Below are 13,817 nucleotides of genomic sequence, written 5' to 3' on the forward strand. Positions count from 1 at the left end.
TACTAATTACAAAGTAGCCAGCACAGTATACTTGGGTCTCAACGCCTGGAAGAGCACACCCAGGAATATTTAGCCAGGGAAGAGGGGCAGACTGGGTAAAAATGAACGCCAGAATACTAATGTTTTGATCGTTGAGGCCAAGTGTGCAAATAAGAATCTAGAAAATGAAGTGGTGTATGAAAAGCAGAAAGGCCAGGTTATTGGCCAAGGGCAGCCGCGGCGCAGGAGGATGCACGGAAGGGGCATCCGATGGAGGCGGCAGGCTGCGCCCCGGAAGGTGGGGAGGGACTTGACGCTGATGGCGAGCAGGGGAGAGCGTGCACTGCCTAAAAAGTTTTGCTGACGGCTCGATTGGTCATCTGCAGGCGCCGGTGCAGGGTGCAGGCGCGATGTGACCGCGGCGGCGGCGGCGGCGGCGGCGGCGGGGCACCCCGGGTCCAGGCGCCGCGTCCGGGATCCCTGCGATGTCTGGGGCGCGGAAGCGGCTCCTCCCCGCCCCCACCCGGCCCCAGCGGGCGTTTTCCGGAGAGGGGGGCCGCGAACCCAACGCAGGCCGCTCGGGACGTGCGGCCGGGACGAAGGCGCGCGCGGCGGCCGCATCGCGGTGAGGGCCGGGCCGGGGCGCGGGTGGGTGGGCTGCCCTCCTCCCCGGCGGCGCGCGCCCCTCCCCCGCGCGGGCGGGGCTGCGGGCGCGCGACGCGGAAGCGCGGGCTCCGGGGGCGGTGGCAGCGCAGGAGGCCGCGCGCGCTCCCCGGGCCGCAGTCAGCGCGAGCGCGAGCGCGGGCGCGGGGCGGGGCGAGGCGGCCAGGAGGCGGCGGGCGGCCGCTGGCTAGCTCTCTTGCGCACAGGCCGCCCGCCGCCTCGCCCCCGTCCCCTTCCTCTTCCTTCCCTCGGCCGTCCGCCCCCCATCTCCTCTCCCCTCCCCCGAGCGAATCACGCGCCCTCCTCTGACACTCGTAGCGGGCCCGAGCTCCGAATTTATCCTTCACGTGACCTGAGGGGGTTGGGTGGTTGGCTGGGGACGGAGGAGCAAGGGGAAGGAGGGAACGGAATCTGCCGTTACCTGAGCAACAGGCCCCGCCCGCCGGCCTGGGGCCGGGGGGGGCGGGAGGAGGACGTCAGCACGTCAGCCGGGGTTTTGCGTTTTGATTGACAGTTGCTATAGCGACCGGGTCGGTCCGTCGCCATTTTGTTGGTTGGTTTTTTTTTAAACCCTTTCGCTTCCCGCCCGAATAATAATAAAAAGCCCCATTGGAGTGAGGCGGGGGTGGCGGCGGCAACTGCGGCGGGGGGATCCGGGGAGACTGCTGCCATCGCTGCTGCGGATCGCGGCCCAGGTCGGGCTGAGGGAGCGGACGCCCCGAGAGGGGGGTGCGGGCGCGGGCGCCGCCGCCGCCACCGCCGCCGCCGCCTGTGCTGCTGCTGTTCCTGCTGTTGGTGCCGCTGCCGCCGCCGGCGAGCGGGCGGGACCGGTGTGAGTGTGCGAGAGTGTGTGTGCGAGGGAGCGTGTGCGAGGGCGAGTGTGCGCGCGTGTGCGAGTGTGTGCGCGAGTGTCTGCCTGCGCGGGACTCGGGGGCGGGCGGTTCGGGGCGCTGCTGGCGGAGGAGCCGAAGCCGCCGCCGTCCTCGCCGCCGCCGCTCGGGCCCCGGCGCTGCTCGCTGCGCAGGTTCGGAGCGCGCGCCATTTTGTGAGATTTACAAAATCCTCCTCGGGAAGAAGCCGCCGCCGCCGGGAGCGGCCGCCCCTCGGCGCCCGGCCTCGCCAACGCCGCGCCGCCGCCCTCCGTGCCGGGCCGGGCCGGGCCTCCGCCGCCGGGACTCGGGGGCCGGGGACTGCGGTATTTGCCGGGGAGGGGCTGCCGCCTGCCCCGGCCCCGGGCGCCGCTGGAGCCGCGAGCCGGAGAGACGAGAGCGGGAGAGGGCGAGGACCAGAGCGACGCGGGGCGCCCGGCGCCGGGGGCGGAGAGCGGCGGAGCGGGAGCCCGCGGCTGAGACTCACCGGAGGGAGAGGCGCGAGCGCCCGCCATCGGCCCGGTGAGTGTCCGGCCCCGCCCGGCGCGGCGCGGCGCGGCCCCCGGCGGCTCTGCGGCCGGCCGGCGGGCGGAGGGAGGGACCTGCCATGTTGGGAGGGCGTCGCGGCCGGGCCGGGCGGGGAGCGCGGCCGGTCCCGGAGGAGAGGGGCGGGCGGCGAAGTTGCGGCGGGTGGGAGCGGGGCCTCCGGGGAGCGGGCCCGGGGCCGAGCCGAGCCGGCTCCGCACTGGCCGCCCGGGCGCAGGGGAGGAGGTTGTCTTCCTCCTCCTCCTCCTCCTCCTCCTCTTCCTCCTCATCCTCTGCCCCCAGCTCCTCCCTCGTCCCTCCTCTCGGTCCCCACCAGCGTGGGAGCCGCCGGGGCTCTTCGCAAGGACAATTTACGGGTTAAAAAAAAAATGGGGCTCGGCCGCCGCGGAGGCAGAACGCAGGCCCCGGGCTGGGAAGGTCGCCGGCCCCCGGGGGTCCCCGGCGCCCCAGGCTCGGGGGCTGAAGTTGGGCCTGGTGCGCGGGCCTCAGGGCGTGGAGCGGAGCGGAGCAGCTGACCCGCCGGCCGGAGTTGGTGCGCAGGGCCGGGCGAGCAAGGGTACCTGTGCATTGCACAAACTTCATCGCGCTATTTATAGCCGCAGCCTCGCGCCGGCTTCTGGGCGTCCGGGCTCCTCGAGGATCTCGGCCCCCGACCCCCGGCACCAGGCCCCAGGCGACCCCCCAGCCTGAAATAGTGGAAAACAGTCAGGTGGGCGAGCCGGGGACTCTGCCTTTCGCCCATCCTCAGGGGATGCGAATCCTGGAATCTAGGTGCAGCTCTGGAATGGCAGCACGACTTGGTTCTTGAATCCATCAAATTGCCAGAAAATAACTCTTTCTGGTGTTTTCACACTCACTCCAAGATCAGTGCCAGGGTGTCTTCCCAGGCTTCTTCCGGGTCCCCGCTTGACCTGCCGGGAGGCGCTGTTACCCATTTTACAGATGAGACCGAGCCTGGAGGAGGGCAGTGCCTGGTCCAAGGTCATCGTGTGGGGCTGCAGGAGCTAGTCAGATGGGGCTCGCTATCGCTAGGTTGTGACTCGTACCAAACCCTGGCGAACTTGAGGTGATGACTCAGGGCTCTAACCTGGAGCTTGCCCACCTACGGCTGGCAGCGTGCAGTGAACTTGGTGGTTTGCAGAAGTGGCAGCCTCGGGAGGAGTTCACTAAGTGAAACTTTTCAGACCTCTTCCCAAGAACAGTATGTAGTCAAAAACAATTTTTTTTTTGAGGGAAAGGGATTAACAAATATTACCTGGTCCTTTTTGTTTTCCATACTTAATTTTAATTGTAGGCGTCCTTTTGAGTATTGATAAATCACAAGAAAGTTTTATGTAAAGTTATTTTTAGCCACTTTTTTCTTAGAATAATGTTATTTCTCCTGTAGGCCTTTATATTTTCCATGTGTGGATTGTTAAGAATGAACATTTCTGGTACTTTTGATCTTGGGGTGTTTTAATAATTCATTGGAATTACTGCTTTTGTTAAGTTTTTCATAATTGTTCTTTGAGAGAATACTACTTTCAGATAGGTTTTTAGTAGGAGTCAAGAAGTGAAATTTTCAACGCTGAAGTTTCAGACAAACACTTAAGAAAAAAGTGTGCTTGGTTGTAGTTAAGGTTTTTAAGGTGCAGGAGAGGAGACGAGACGCACCAAGAGTACCCCTGTGCTTTCGGGACCTCGGCCTTGGAGCCCAGTGCTGTTGGTGGCAGCTGTCCAAATCTCTGGAGCCCTGGAATCTGGCAGGGCGTTCTGGACTTCTGTCAGTGTCCAGCAGGCCTCTGGTGAAGCTGGGGGAAGGTTCAGATCGACCTCAGAGAGGCCTCACGGGGAGTGAACTGTCCTGGAAGGAAGGGGCCTTTTTTTTCTTGGGGCTCCTTTATACCTGGTGAGGGTTTCAAAGGCTTTAGACTTGAAGAAATAGACGAGTGAATGCTAATTATTGGTAGAGGTGGGGAATGGACTAAAATGACCTAGTGAGATCTTTGTTATTCTTAGGGATTTGTAATTTAGATATAAGATTATTTTGTAAACATTTTAAGGACATTTGGGTAGAACCTTTTAGAAATTAACATAATTACTGCTTGCCAGAGATTAAAAGATAAGCCCAGATTTTAGAGGTGCTAACATTAAAGATAAATGAAAATCCTCCTTTTTTGCACAGTATCTTGTTTGGAAATGTGGATAGAAAAAAAAGATCCTGGGTTTTGAAAAACTTTCCCCCTTTATCGCCTGTCTGAGGTCTATCAATTTTATTTATGAGGGGTTATTGTATTTATGACTTAATAGGCTTTTGTAGTGCTAGGAATAGCTTTGAAAGTAAAATTTAAGATAACTTTTTGTAAATATGGTATGCCATGGACTTTGGCAGGCGTTCGTTTTGTACCTATCTAAAGAAAGATGGTAATTTGCATTGAATCTTGGGTATTAGGTGAATACTTTTTTTTTTTTTTTAAAGAAATAGCTTAGAAATTTAGATTGCCCAGAGGTGTTTTTGTGTGCGTGTTTGTCATTGGCAGGTATCTAATTATGGGAAGAAAATTTGGGTAGAAGTAACTATGCTTTACCAGAAGAAATGGCCTTGTCCAAGACATTAGAAGCAAGACTAATAGAGGGAGCTTAATTTGTGACTTACTTGGTATTTGTGTTTAGATGTGTGTCAGGTTTTGCTTTGGCAGTAGTTGTCCCCTTATTCAAAGAAGTCTTGCATTGCAAGTGCAGGTGCCCCTCCTCCCAGTTTCTCCTTCACCCTTCCTCCACCCCAGAATAAACAACTGTTCAGAGCAGCAGAACTGGGAACTCCCAGAAAGACCCTTTATCAAGAACTTGGCTTGTCACTCAGAATTTTACTAGTTTTTAAAATTTTGTTGTATTTTCAGGCAGTATATTGTGAGTTAAGAATCTTTACTTTCTGTTGAGTCTTTTGGTGGTTTTACCTTCATGTGGATGTGTCTATTTTCAATTTTGAAGTAAAGATACTACTTGAGACTGTTTCATGGTGTCCCCTGAAACTTGATAGCACAGTTTGCACTGTCAAAGGGAATCCAATGCTAAGTATAATAGCACTCAACATATATCTAGTGGTTATGCCTTCTAAAAGACTTAGGAATAAATATTACGACCTTGGGTAAATTTTTTGTTTGGTTTTTGCGACAGGGGTTTGCTGTGTAGTTCAAGCTGGCCTTGAACTCCCAGCTATCCTCCTGCCTCAGCCTTCAGAGTGCTAGGATTATAGGTGTGCACCACCACACTCGGCTTCTTTTGTAATTTTGTTTTGTGTCACTTCAATAATGTTAACCTAGAGTTGTAAAGTTTACCATAGGGTGCGTGAAAGTGAAATGTATGCCTAATATGACTACAGTAATTAATTTAAGGTTCACATTAGGTCATTGATGCCGAGTCTTGTTTCCTAGAAGTCTAGTGACTACAGACAGCCTTAATTACGTTTTTGTGGTGTATGAAAACAAAATGACTTGGGAATAGTGCATCATATAAACCAACAAAATGTTTTTAAAAGGTTATGCTTTTCCATTAAAATCGTACTTCTAGAATTGTATCATGAGTTAAAATTCTTTATTGGAGATAATGCCGTATATTGCACACCTAAAATGATGTAGTTCCTTGTAGGCATGCTTTTCGCTGCTGTAGAACTGTTTTGGTTTTTGGTAACTGGTTCTACCAGCGCTATGTTCCCACTCTTTTGGAAGGTGATATTTGACAGTTTGTAATTACTGTGAATTTTGGCAAGATGTATATATTGTATGAGACATACATATATATGATAAGTATTTATGTTATATATACATGTATGTATATACACATTTTTTTGTTTGAGGGATATATATTTAGTATTTGGTAATAGTTTAAAGTGTGGCTCTACTCTTGTTGAATCATTTTGAGTTTTATCTCCCCATAATTAAAATGCTTGTTTATTTTTTGGGGGAGACTAGTGAACTGCTTTGATATGTTATAAAAGTGCCTGTAAGGATCAACTCCATTTTACTTTTTATTTTTAGTCTTTTGACACAGCTTCTTGACACAGTTCAGGTTGGCCTGAAACTCAGTATGAAGCCCAGGCTGGCCTTGAACTTGTGGGGATCCTCCTGCCTCAGCTTCCCAAGTGCTGGGATTACATGTGTAGGCCACCATGCCCTGCAACTCTATTCTAAATAACATACCTGTTAAATAACTCCTAATTTTTCTAAGTCTATAAAATTTTCAGTGCAAAGTTTTTTATTTTTAAAAATTTAATGGACGTTTGTGGTTGTGGCTTGCATTTTGGCATATGTATTTGGATAAAAAAGGTGCTCACACTGTGACATCTATTCCAGATCTGCTTGTTACCTAGGTACAGGAGGCAGATGAGGCAGCAAGATACTGTGGAGCCACAAGTTTAAATACTGCATTGCTTCTCTGGTGTGAGAAACCGAAAGTGGAAATAAGGACTGAAATGAATAATAGATATTGGAAATGGGAAGAAAATGTTCATTTGGGAAGGAGAGGATGGGAGGAGGGAGGGGGAAGGAAGGGAGGGACAGGAAAAAAATGAAAATAGAAGGAAAAAATGGAAACAAAGATTTTGTACAAAGGGAGGGAGGGAGATGGGGATGGTAAAAAAGAAGCGGGAGGCACCATGTACAGGTGCAGCTTCCTTGGGATGTGGGTTATCATTATGCTTGCCTGAAATGTGCTGGTAAATGTTTGACTATTAAAAAACGATACTGTAGAGAGGTCACCTGCCCTGAGAGAGGGGGCCTGGAGGCCCCAGGGTCAGGCAGATGTGGGCCTTTAGCAGGCTGTGCCCTTGCTGGCGGTGTAACTTTAGACGATGCTGACTCCAAGCTACGGTCAGTTCCTGTTCTGTAACCTGAGGGTGATGGTGGTCACCATAGGGTTCTTGTGAAGATGCGTAGACATTTCTTCAGGGCTTTCTTCCTTGCTTTCCCTCCCTTCCTTTTTTTTCATTCATACGCAGCCTTAGGTCTCAGCATAAACCCTGCTTCAGAGAGGCCATCCCTAGATCCCGGTCTGGTAAGGTTCCTCGGCCAGACCCTGCGTTTCTTTCACAACCCTTGTTGCAGGTAGCTGCATACTTTCAGCTACGTTCGTCTATTCAGGTATTCGTGTGACGTCTGTCTGACCCTCTCCATTAGGTCTTAGTTTTCATTTGGTTAGCGGTAGGTCTGCTGGATCACGTATCCAGTGCCTCACATGTGGCAGATGTAGATACAAGTGTGTGTACACATGGTGAGGACCTGCGTGCTGGGCCCTGCTGGGCCCATGCCTTAGCTGTTCAGTCTGGAGCGGGCAGCTTCTGAGTTCAGTATCCCGGGGGCCAAATGTGGATTGCACCAGTTACCCTGCCCAGGATTTTGAGAATGTTCATATCTTTTTTTCTTTCTCGTACCAGGGATCGAACTCGGGACCTTGCACGGCAGGTGGCGAAACCACTGAGCTAAATGCCTGGCCCTGAGAATGTTAAATGAAGTCTTCCTTGTTACTTTCTGTGGATTTTAATGAGATCTTTGTAAAAGTATAAAATGCCACGTAAATATAAGATGATACAGTAGCGGTAATCCCAGTGATGGGGTTATCCAGTAGGAAGCTTTATTGTGACTTAAAATGAGAATTTAGGATTTTAGCTTTGCTGAGTTGCTAGGTAGCTATTATATTAAATATCAATTTCTTATAAGTTTGTGGTACAATAAATTTAAACTTCATGTACCTTTAGAATGGAGATTAGGCCTGTGTGTGGTTAAAGAAAGTGGCTTAACCAAGCTTATGTCTCCTCATAAAACAAGAGAGTGAGTGAACGATCTCCAGCTGATAGGGTGGCTCTGTGACAGACCAGAGAGCTCCTTCCTCTGCCTTCCTGGGCTTCCGGATTTAGCCTTTTGCTTCCCACCACGTCCACAGTTCAGGCACAGCCTGGGGTGTGTGTGTGTGTGTGTGTGTGTGTGTGTGTGTGTGTGTGTGTGTGTCTTTCCTTAAAGACAAAGCTGGAAGTTGTGTACATAACTTTTGGTCACATATTCTTGGTTTGAACTTAGGCAGGTGGCCATAGGTAGCTGCAAAGGAGGCTGGGATTTGTGGTCTGTGATAGGGTGGCCCTTTGCTGAGACCTTGTTTCTCCCACAAAGCGTGGGCTGAGAGAATATTAAAACATGGAGTATCACACTTCCAAATGTTTTGGAAACATCTTCCAGAGATAAGGCAACTTATTTCGCTAGTTAATAACGTTTATTTTCTATATTTGGCCACTAATCTCGTTTGTTTTAAGACAGGGTTTCAAAGCCAGTTCAGGCTGGCTTTGATCTTGTGGCGATCCTCCCGGACACTAATCTTTTGAACTGTATAAATTGAAAGAGATCATCAGGTATACAGTATATATCTATAGTTGGATTATTTGGGCCTCATAGCATATTATTTTATTGAGACTTAGTTTTCTTATAGAAACATGAGGGCTTTTTTTTTTTAAAGTTTATTGGTACATTTTAGGTACACAATATAATGACATTCATCATTGGGTATTTATACCTTTACATTATATATCTTGGCTCTTATTTTTTCCCCATTTCCCTGAAACATGAGTTTTTATGGCTGTGATTATATCATGTAAATCATATTTGGAATATAAACTTTGGATTTAGTTTTAATAGTTTGTTGCACCATCTCGTGTGTGTATTCCTCCCCATAACTGCAGCAAATAATGCTAGAATAATGCTTGGGCTTGTCAGGACTTCCGTAAATGTCCAAGTCATTGAACATGGCAAGAGGTTGATAGCAGTGATGTTTAAAGATACATTTACTATGTAGTGTCTTCCTTTATACTTTCTATGGGTTTGAAAAAAGAAAAGATCTAGAATTCTTTTAAACTGTATTTTTAGATCTAGTAGGGACTTGGGAAACCTAATGAATGGTTCCAAGTCTTATGGAGAGAGTTGTAGAATTCCCAAGCTCAGATACTTTTCTTTTTTAGGTTTGGAATGATGGTCTGGAACTCGCTTTCTTTGTAAGGCCCTGAGGTACTCCTGATGGAGTAGCAACATTTTGAGAAACATTACAGAAGGAAATGGATGCAAAGAGGCTAAGTATCTAACCACTGTGTCAGAATAAGCAGGCTTAGGAGTAGTAGTAGTTTTCCTGACTCCTGCTTCTTTGTTGTATTCTTTCCTACAGAAGTAGGAATAGAGTACAACACAGTAAGATGTGTTGGGATTTTACAGAGGTAGCTGCCATTCTAAAATATGTTGCTTTTTATATGCAAGTTCATTCCTAGTGGATTGTTACCTCACTTAATGTCCTTTTAGCTCTATAGAAAAGTGTTCTAAGTGAAATGAATAAAGGTGAGAAGTGGACAGTTTTTAAAAAAAATTTTTTTTGGTACTGGGGATCGAACTTGGGACCTTGCGGTTGCGAGGCAGGTGGCAGAACCACTGAGCTTATTCCCCGGCCCCTTTGACAGTTTTAAATAAGGTATTGTTGGCACCACAGTTGGCATCAAGGTAGACAGATAGGAACTTGACATGATTAGAAGGAACAAAGGGCGGACTTGTCCCCAAACTACTACTTTTCTCTTTATCTGGTTGCTTGTAATTTTCATTGTTGGAGTTCATTCCATTAGATTAAGATCAGGATTCCCAAGTTTAAAAAGGAAATATTCCCAGAGGAATATTCTTTACCTCTTATCAGGTTAACACTTTATCAGTTAGCTGGTTGTCATTTTAAAAATCAGATCAGCCCCTGTTTTAAGAGCATTTTGGAAAAGGGGAGGGAAGTGCATGACACTTTGTGTCCTTTCCTGAGGAGATGAAGGGCACATTTGAGAACTGCCACTGTGTGGGGTAGTAGGGTACCATTAGCTGTCTCTTAATGGCTATCACCAGGAATGTTGGTAATGGTACTGAGGATGATTCTTTTGAGAAGCCACTGGGCTTGATTAGCTACTGGGCTAGAGGAGTATCCCTTTTTCCTAGGGTTTTATCATTTGTTTAGGGCTCCTGTTTGATGCAACAAATCAAGCACGTAAGGCACAGTTCTGATCACCTAGGAAATTCTAGGTTTTAAAGGTAGTATATACTCCTTGTTTATTTTTTTTTGAAACAGTCTCACTATATAGTTGTGGTTGGCCTTGAACTCACTGTGTAGCTCAGGCTTGCCTTAAACTCTCAGCAATTTTCCTGCTTCAGCCTCCTAAATGCTGGGATACAGGTGTCTGCCACCATGTCTGGCTTTTAAAAGAAATTTGAAATCAAACCCTATGGAATGGTCTGAGATCATACCCCTTCTCAAGCTCTGTAGGTAAAAACTATTCAGTGTCTCCTACCAGAAGTGTACCTTGCATGTATATATCCAGTTGTATGCATAATACCTTGAATATGCATTGTTATAAGACCATGTTTAGTGTGATCCTGTTCTGTGTTATTTTTTATTTTTTTTGTGTTTGTTTTTAAGTGTAGAGGTAGAGGATGTGTGGTATGTACACCAGGCATTTTTAACCAAAACCATGCTAAATCCAGTTTCGCAGCTTAAGTTTCTGAGTTCATCTTAGAAACAGTCCCCTATTGGCTGATAGAGGTTCTCTGTCATTTTTAGTGGTTGGAAAGAAGGTAAGGACGTGCCTTTATTTAATCTCCATTAATGGGGATTTAAATTGTTTTCATATTTTTGCTCTTTTAAACAATGCTGCAACGCACTTTCTTGTACATGAAATTGTTCTGTGAATATAAACCATGGGACACCCCCCCCCGTCTGTACCAGGTAAATACACATTCGATACATATTGCAGATTGTTTTCCAGAACATATCTAGCGTGAGTATATCTTTACTACCACTGTCTGAAAATGCAGTTTCCCAGTTCTCACAGATGGTCTCAAGATTTTAATCTCCATCAGTCTGATAGGTGAATAATGATGGGTTTGGATTCTTAATTATGACCAAACATCTGAAGTTGTATTATAGGTCTTGTATCTTAAATAACAGAATACTCAGTCTTTGACATGTATAGTTGAAAATATTTTCCGGTTTTTATTCTGTTGAATGAATAACTGGTATTTTAGTAAATTGTACATGCCTACAGGGAAGGAGATTCCCGTTTCTCTTTCATTGAGTAGATGTTTGCATGTCCTCTAAGATAGGTGAATAACGTGGTAGCTTTTGACTGCAGGACAGAATGCGATATGGTTACCCCTGATGTGTGTTAACCGGGCAGAAGTGCACACAGGCAAGGCCATGGTACGACCCTCAGCGACCCTCAGCGACCCTCAGCGGTGCTGCACAGTGAAGAACTAGCAGAGGCCGGGAGGGAGCGGGGACAGGCTGTGCCGGCCTGTGGTGCAGAGCAGGTGGCCTAAAGAGTGGCCCGGCCTTGTATGGAAGCGCAAGGGCCCTGGAGAGTCTGCAGAGGACCCAGTGGTGTGAGGGGCGTGGAGGGCGACTGGAGAGTGATAGACTGGTGGCGGGAGGGGCAGGTCAGAAGGTATGGGGCAGCAGGAGTGGGTGTGGGGCTGGGTGTTCAGCAGGAGACTGATGGCACGAGGCTTAGGGAGGGGTGCTCGTGTAAAGGGCCGTGTGGGGACGGAGGAGTGAGCCTCGGCGAAAAGTTCGAGGCACACGGCACACCTTACCAGTTCTTAATTAATTACACCTTCATTTCCAACAGAGCCAAGGGAATATTTTTGAATTCTACAGAAGAGGGAGTCAAGCCGTGCTCTTGCCTGTGGACCCAGCTACTTGTGTGGCTGAGGTGGGAGAATCGCTGGAGTCCACAGATTTGAGACCAGCCTGGGCAGTAACTGTGAGACCCTGTCTCAAAAAGAGAGAGAGAGGATATTTGTTGAAGGTCCTAGGAGTGGTTTGGTTAGGAATGCTCCTGCCGCAGCCTTGAAGGAACTGTGAAGATGCAAAGATAGAATTAGTGTGGTTCCAGCCTCCCCTCAGGACAGGGCAGTTTGTAGCACTGGTGAGGGGGACTCCAGCATGGGGCGGTGGCAGAGGCCGTGTCCAGAGCTGTGGGTCTGGGAGGAAGTTGGGTGGTAGTTTAGGGTCTGAGAAGTGTGGAGCCCTGAGCATGTAAGCATGTCATTTATGCTGAGTGTTTCAGTGATTCCTCAGGACACTTGTATTCTGCTTAGTTTTTACGTGAGTCCTACTGAGAAGATTGGTTATTAGAGAGCATGTATTTCGTGGAGTGTTAGAACTGTTTGTTTATTGAGCACCTACTAGTGCCAAACGTGGAACTGGGCCTGGGAATCAATACTAGAGGAAAGGCCACCACCTCGTATTCTTTTGTTTTGTGTTGTTTTTTTTTTGGGGGGGGGCACTGGGGATCGAACTCAGGTCCTTGCGCTTTCAAGACAGATGGCGAAACCACTGAGCTAAATCCCTGGCCCAGCACCTCATGTTCTTTATGATCGTGGAAGTTACCTAGAAGGGGGACCTTTGTCCCTTGAGCAGGCTTAAGGATACAGTCTAGAGAAGACATAAATTTTCATTAAAGGGAACACGGATTCTATGAAATTGGATTTTTTTTTTTTTGAGTCAGGGTCTCACTATATAGTTCAGGCTGGCCTTAAACTTATGGCCATTCTCCTGCCTCAGCCTCCCGAGTGCTGGGAATACAGGTGTGTGCCACCACGCTCAGTGAAACTGGATAATTTTGGATGGGACTTTTTTTGTTTTGTTTTTTGAGACAGGGTCTTGCCGTCCAGGCTGACCTCAAACTTGTGGTCCTCCATCCTCAGCCCTGAGTGCTGGGATTACAGGTGTGCACCACCATGCCCAGCTCATGATGCTGCGCTTTGAAGATAAAAATATTTGTATTATTTTGACAGTAATTTTTAGTTAAGAGTTTGTTTGGATATAAATAAGACTCTAGTCCTTGAGAAAATATCATTAGCTTAAAAATTTGTTCTGATTTGGTCTTTTTTTTTTTCTTGCAAAGAAGAACTGTCATCATAGTGGTGATTTTTGCTTTATCTTTACATCAGACATTCATTATTGATACACATTACTTCTCTGGTATAACACTTTCATAAAAGTTTTTCAAAACAGCAAGGGTAGGAAAACTAATAAGATCTCATGGAGTATTTTATAATTTATTCTTTTTGCATTTTCTTGTAATGATTCTGTAGTCCAGTTCAGAACCTCAATAAACAGAGTATGGTGGCCCACGCCTGTAATCCTAGCACGTGGGAGGCTGAGGCAGGAGGATTGCTGTGAGTTTGAGGCCAATTTGGGCTACATAGTGAGTTCAAGGCTAACCTGAAATACAGAGCAAGTCCCTGTCTCAAAAAACCAATGGAAATAAAAAATTAAAGAAAAAAACAAACCCTCAGTAAATGTAGGTAAATTTACCTAGAAATTGGCCTGAAGGCCCGCAATTCAGCATTAGTAGAGTCAGCTATGAAGAGGGAAGAACTTAAAGACAGGAGCTCTAGGGTTTATGGGAGGCAGTTTGGAAACAGACCTTGTTGAGTGAAAGAAGAGAGACTTGTGAAAGATGCGGGCATACAGGGAAGGTCAGAGAATAAGGAAGCTTCAGTTAAATGGGCAGAAAGGGAAGAGGGATTTCAGTAATCATGAGCACAAATTCTCTGCTCTTAAAAAAGAAAACCACTTTTCCTGATTAAACAGGATAATCACAGGACCCGCACCTTCCCCGCCCCCCCCCCCCCCCACCGGCCCAGTCCAGTGGTAGGAGTCTCCTGTCAGCGTCCCAGTCACGTGACTAGTGGCTCCTACCCTTGTGGTTCATTTCCC

At 48.0% G+C, this 13,817-nt stretch overlaps 1 protein-coding gene across 13 annotated transcripts in view; it reads left to right on the forward strand.

The window, feature by feature from the left end:
* Positions 1–396: 396 nt before the first annotated feature.
* The window catches only part of Dyrk1a (dual specificity tyrosine phosphorylation regulated kinase 1A), a 135,848-nt gene continuing 122,427 nt past the window's right edge, over positions 397–13,817 (forward strand). For 2 of the 13 annotated variants that reach the window (XM_087212238.1, XM_004842382.4), the window contains exon 1: positions 480–604. The gene's annotated coding sequence lies outside the window, so the exon portion shown is untranslated. Of the gene's footprint in view, positions 605–1,175; positions 1,196–1,283; positions 1,338–1,866; positions 2,034–2,659; positions 3,259–13,817 lie in introns of those variants that run through there. The other 11 variants (XM_087212235.1, XM_087212240.1, XM_087212236.1 and 8 more) reach the window with 8 other exon arrangements.

The sequence above is a fragment of the Heterocephalus glaber genome, unplaced genomic scaffold, assembly GCF_053883595.1.
Source record: "Heterocephalus glaber isolate CG9 unplaced genomic scaffold, H.glaber_assembly_v1.0 deba00000122, whole genome shotgun sequence".
Taxonomy (NCBI): Eukaryota; Metazoa; Chordata; class Mammalia; order Rodentia; family Bathyergidae; genus Heterocephalus; species Heterocephalus glaber.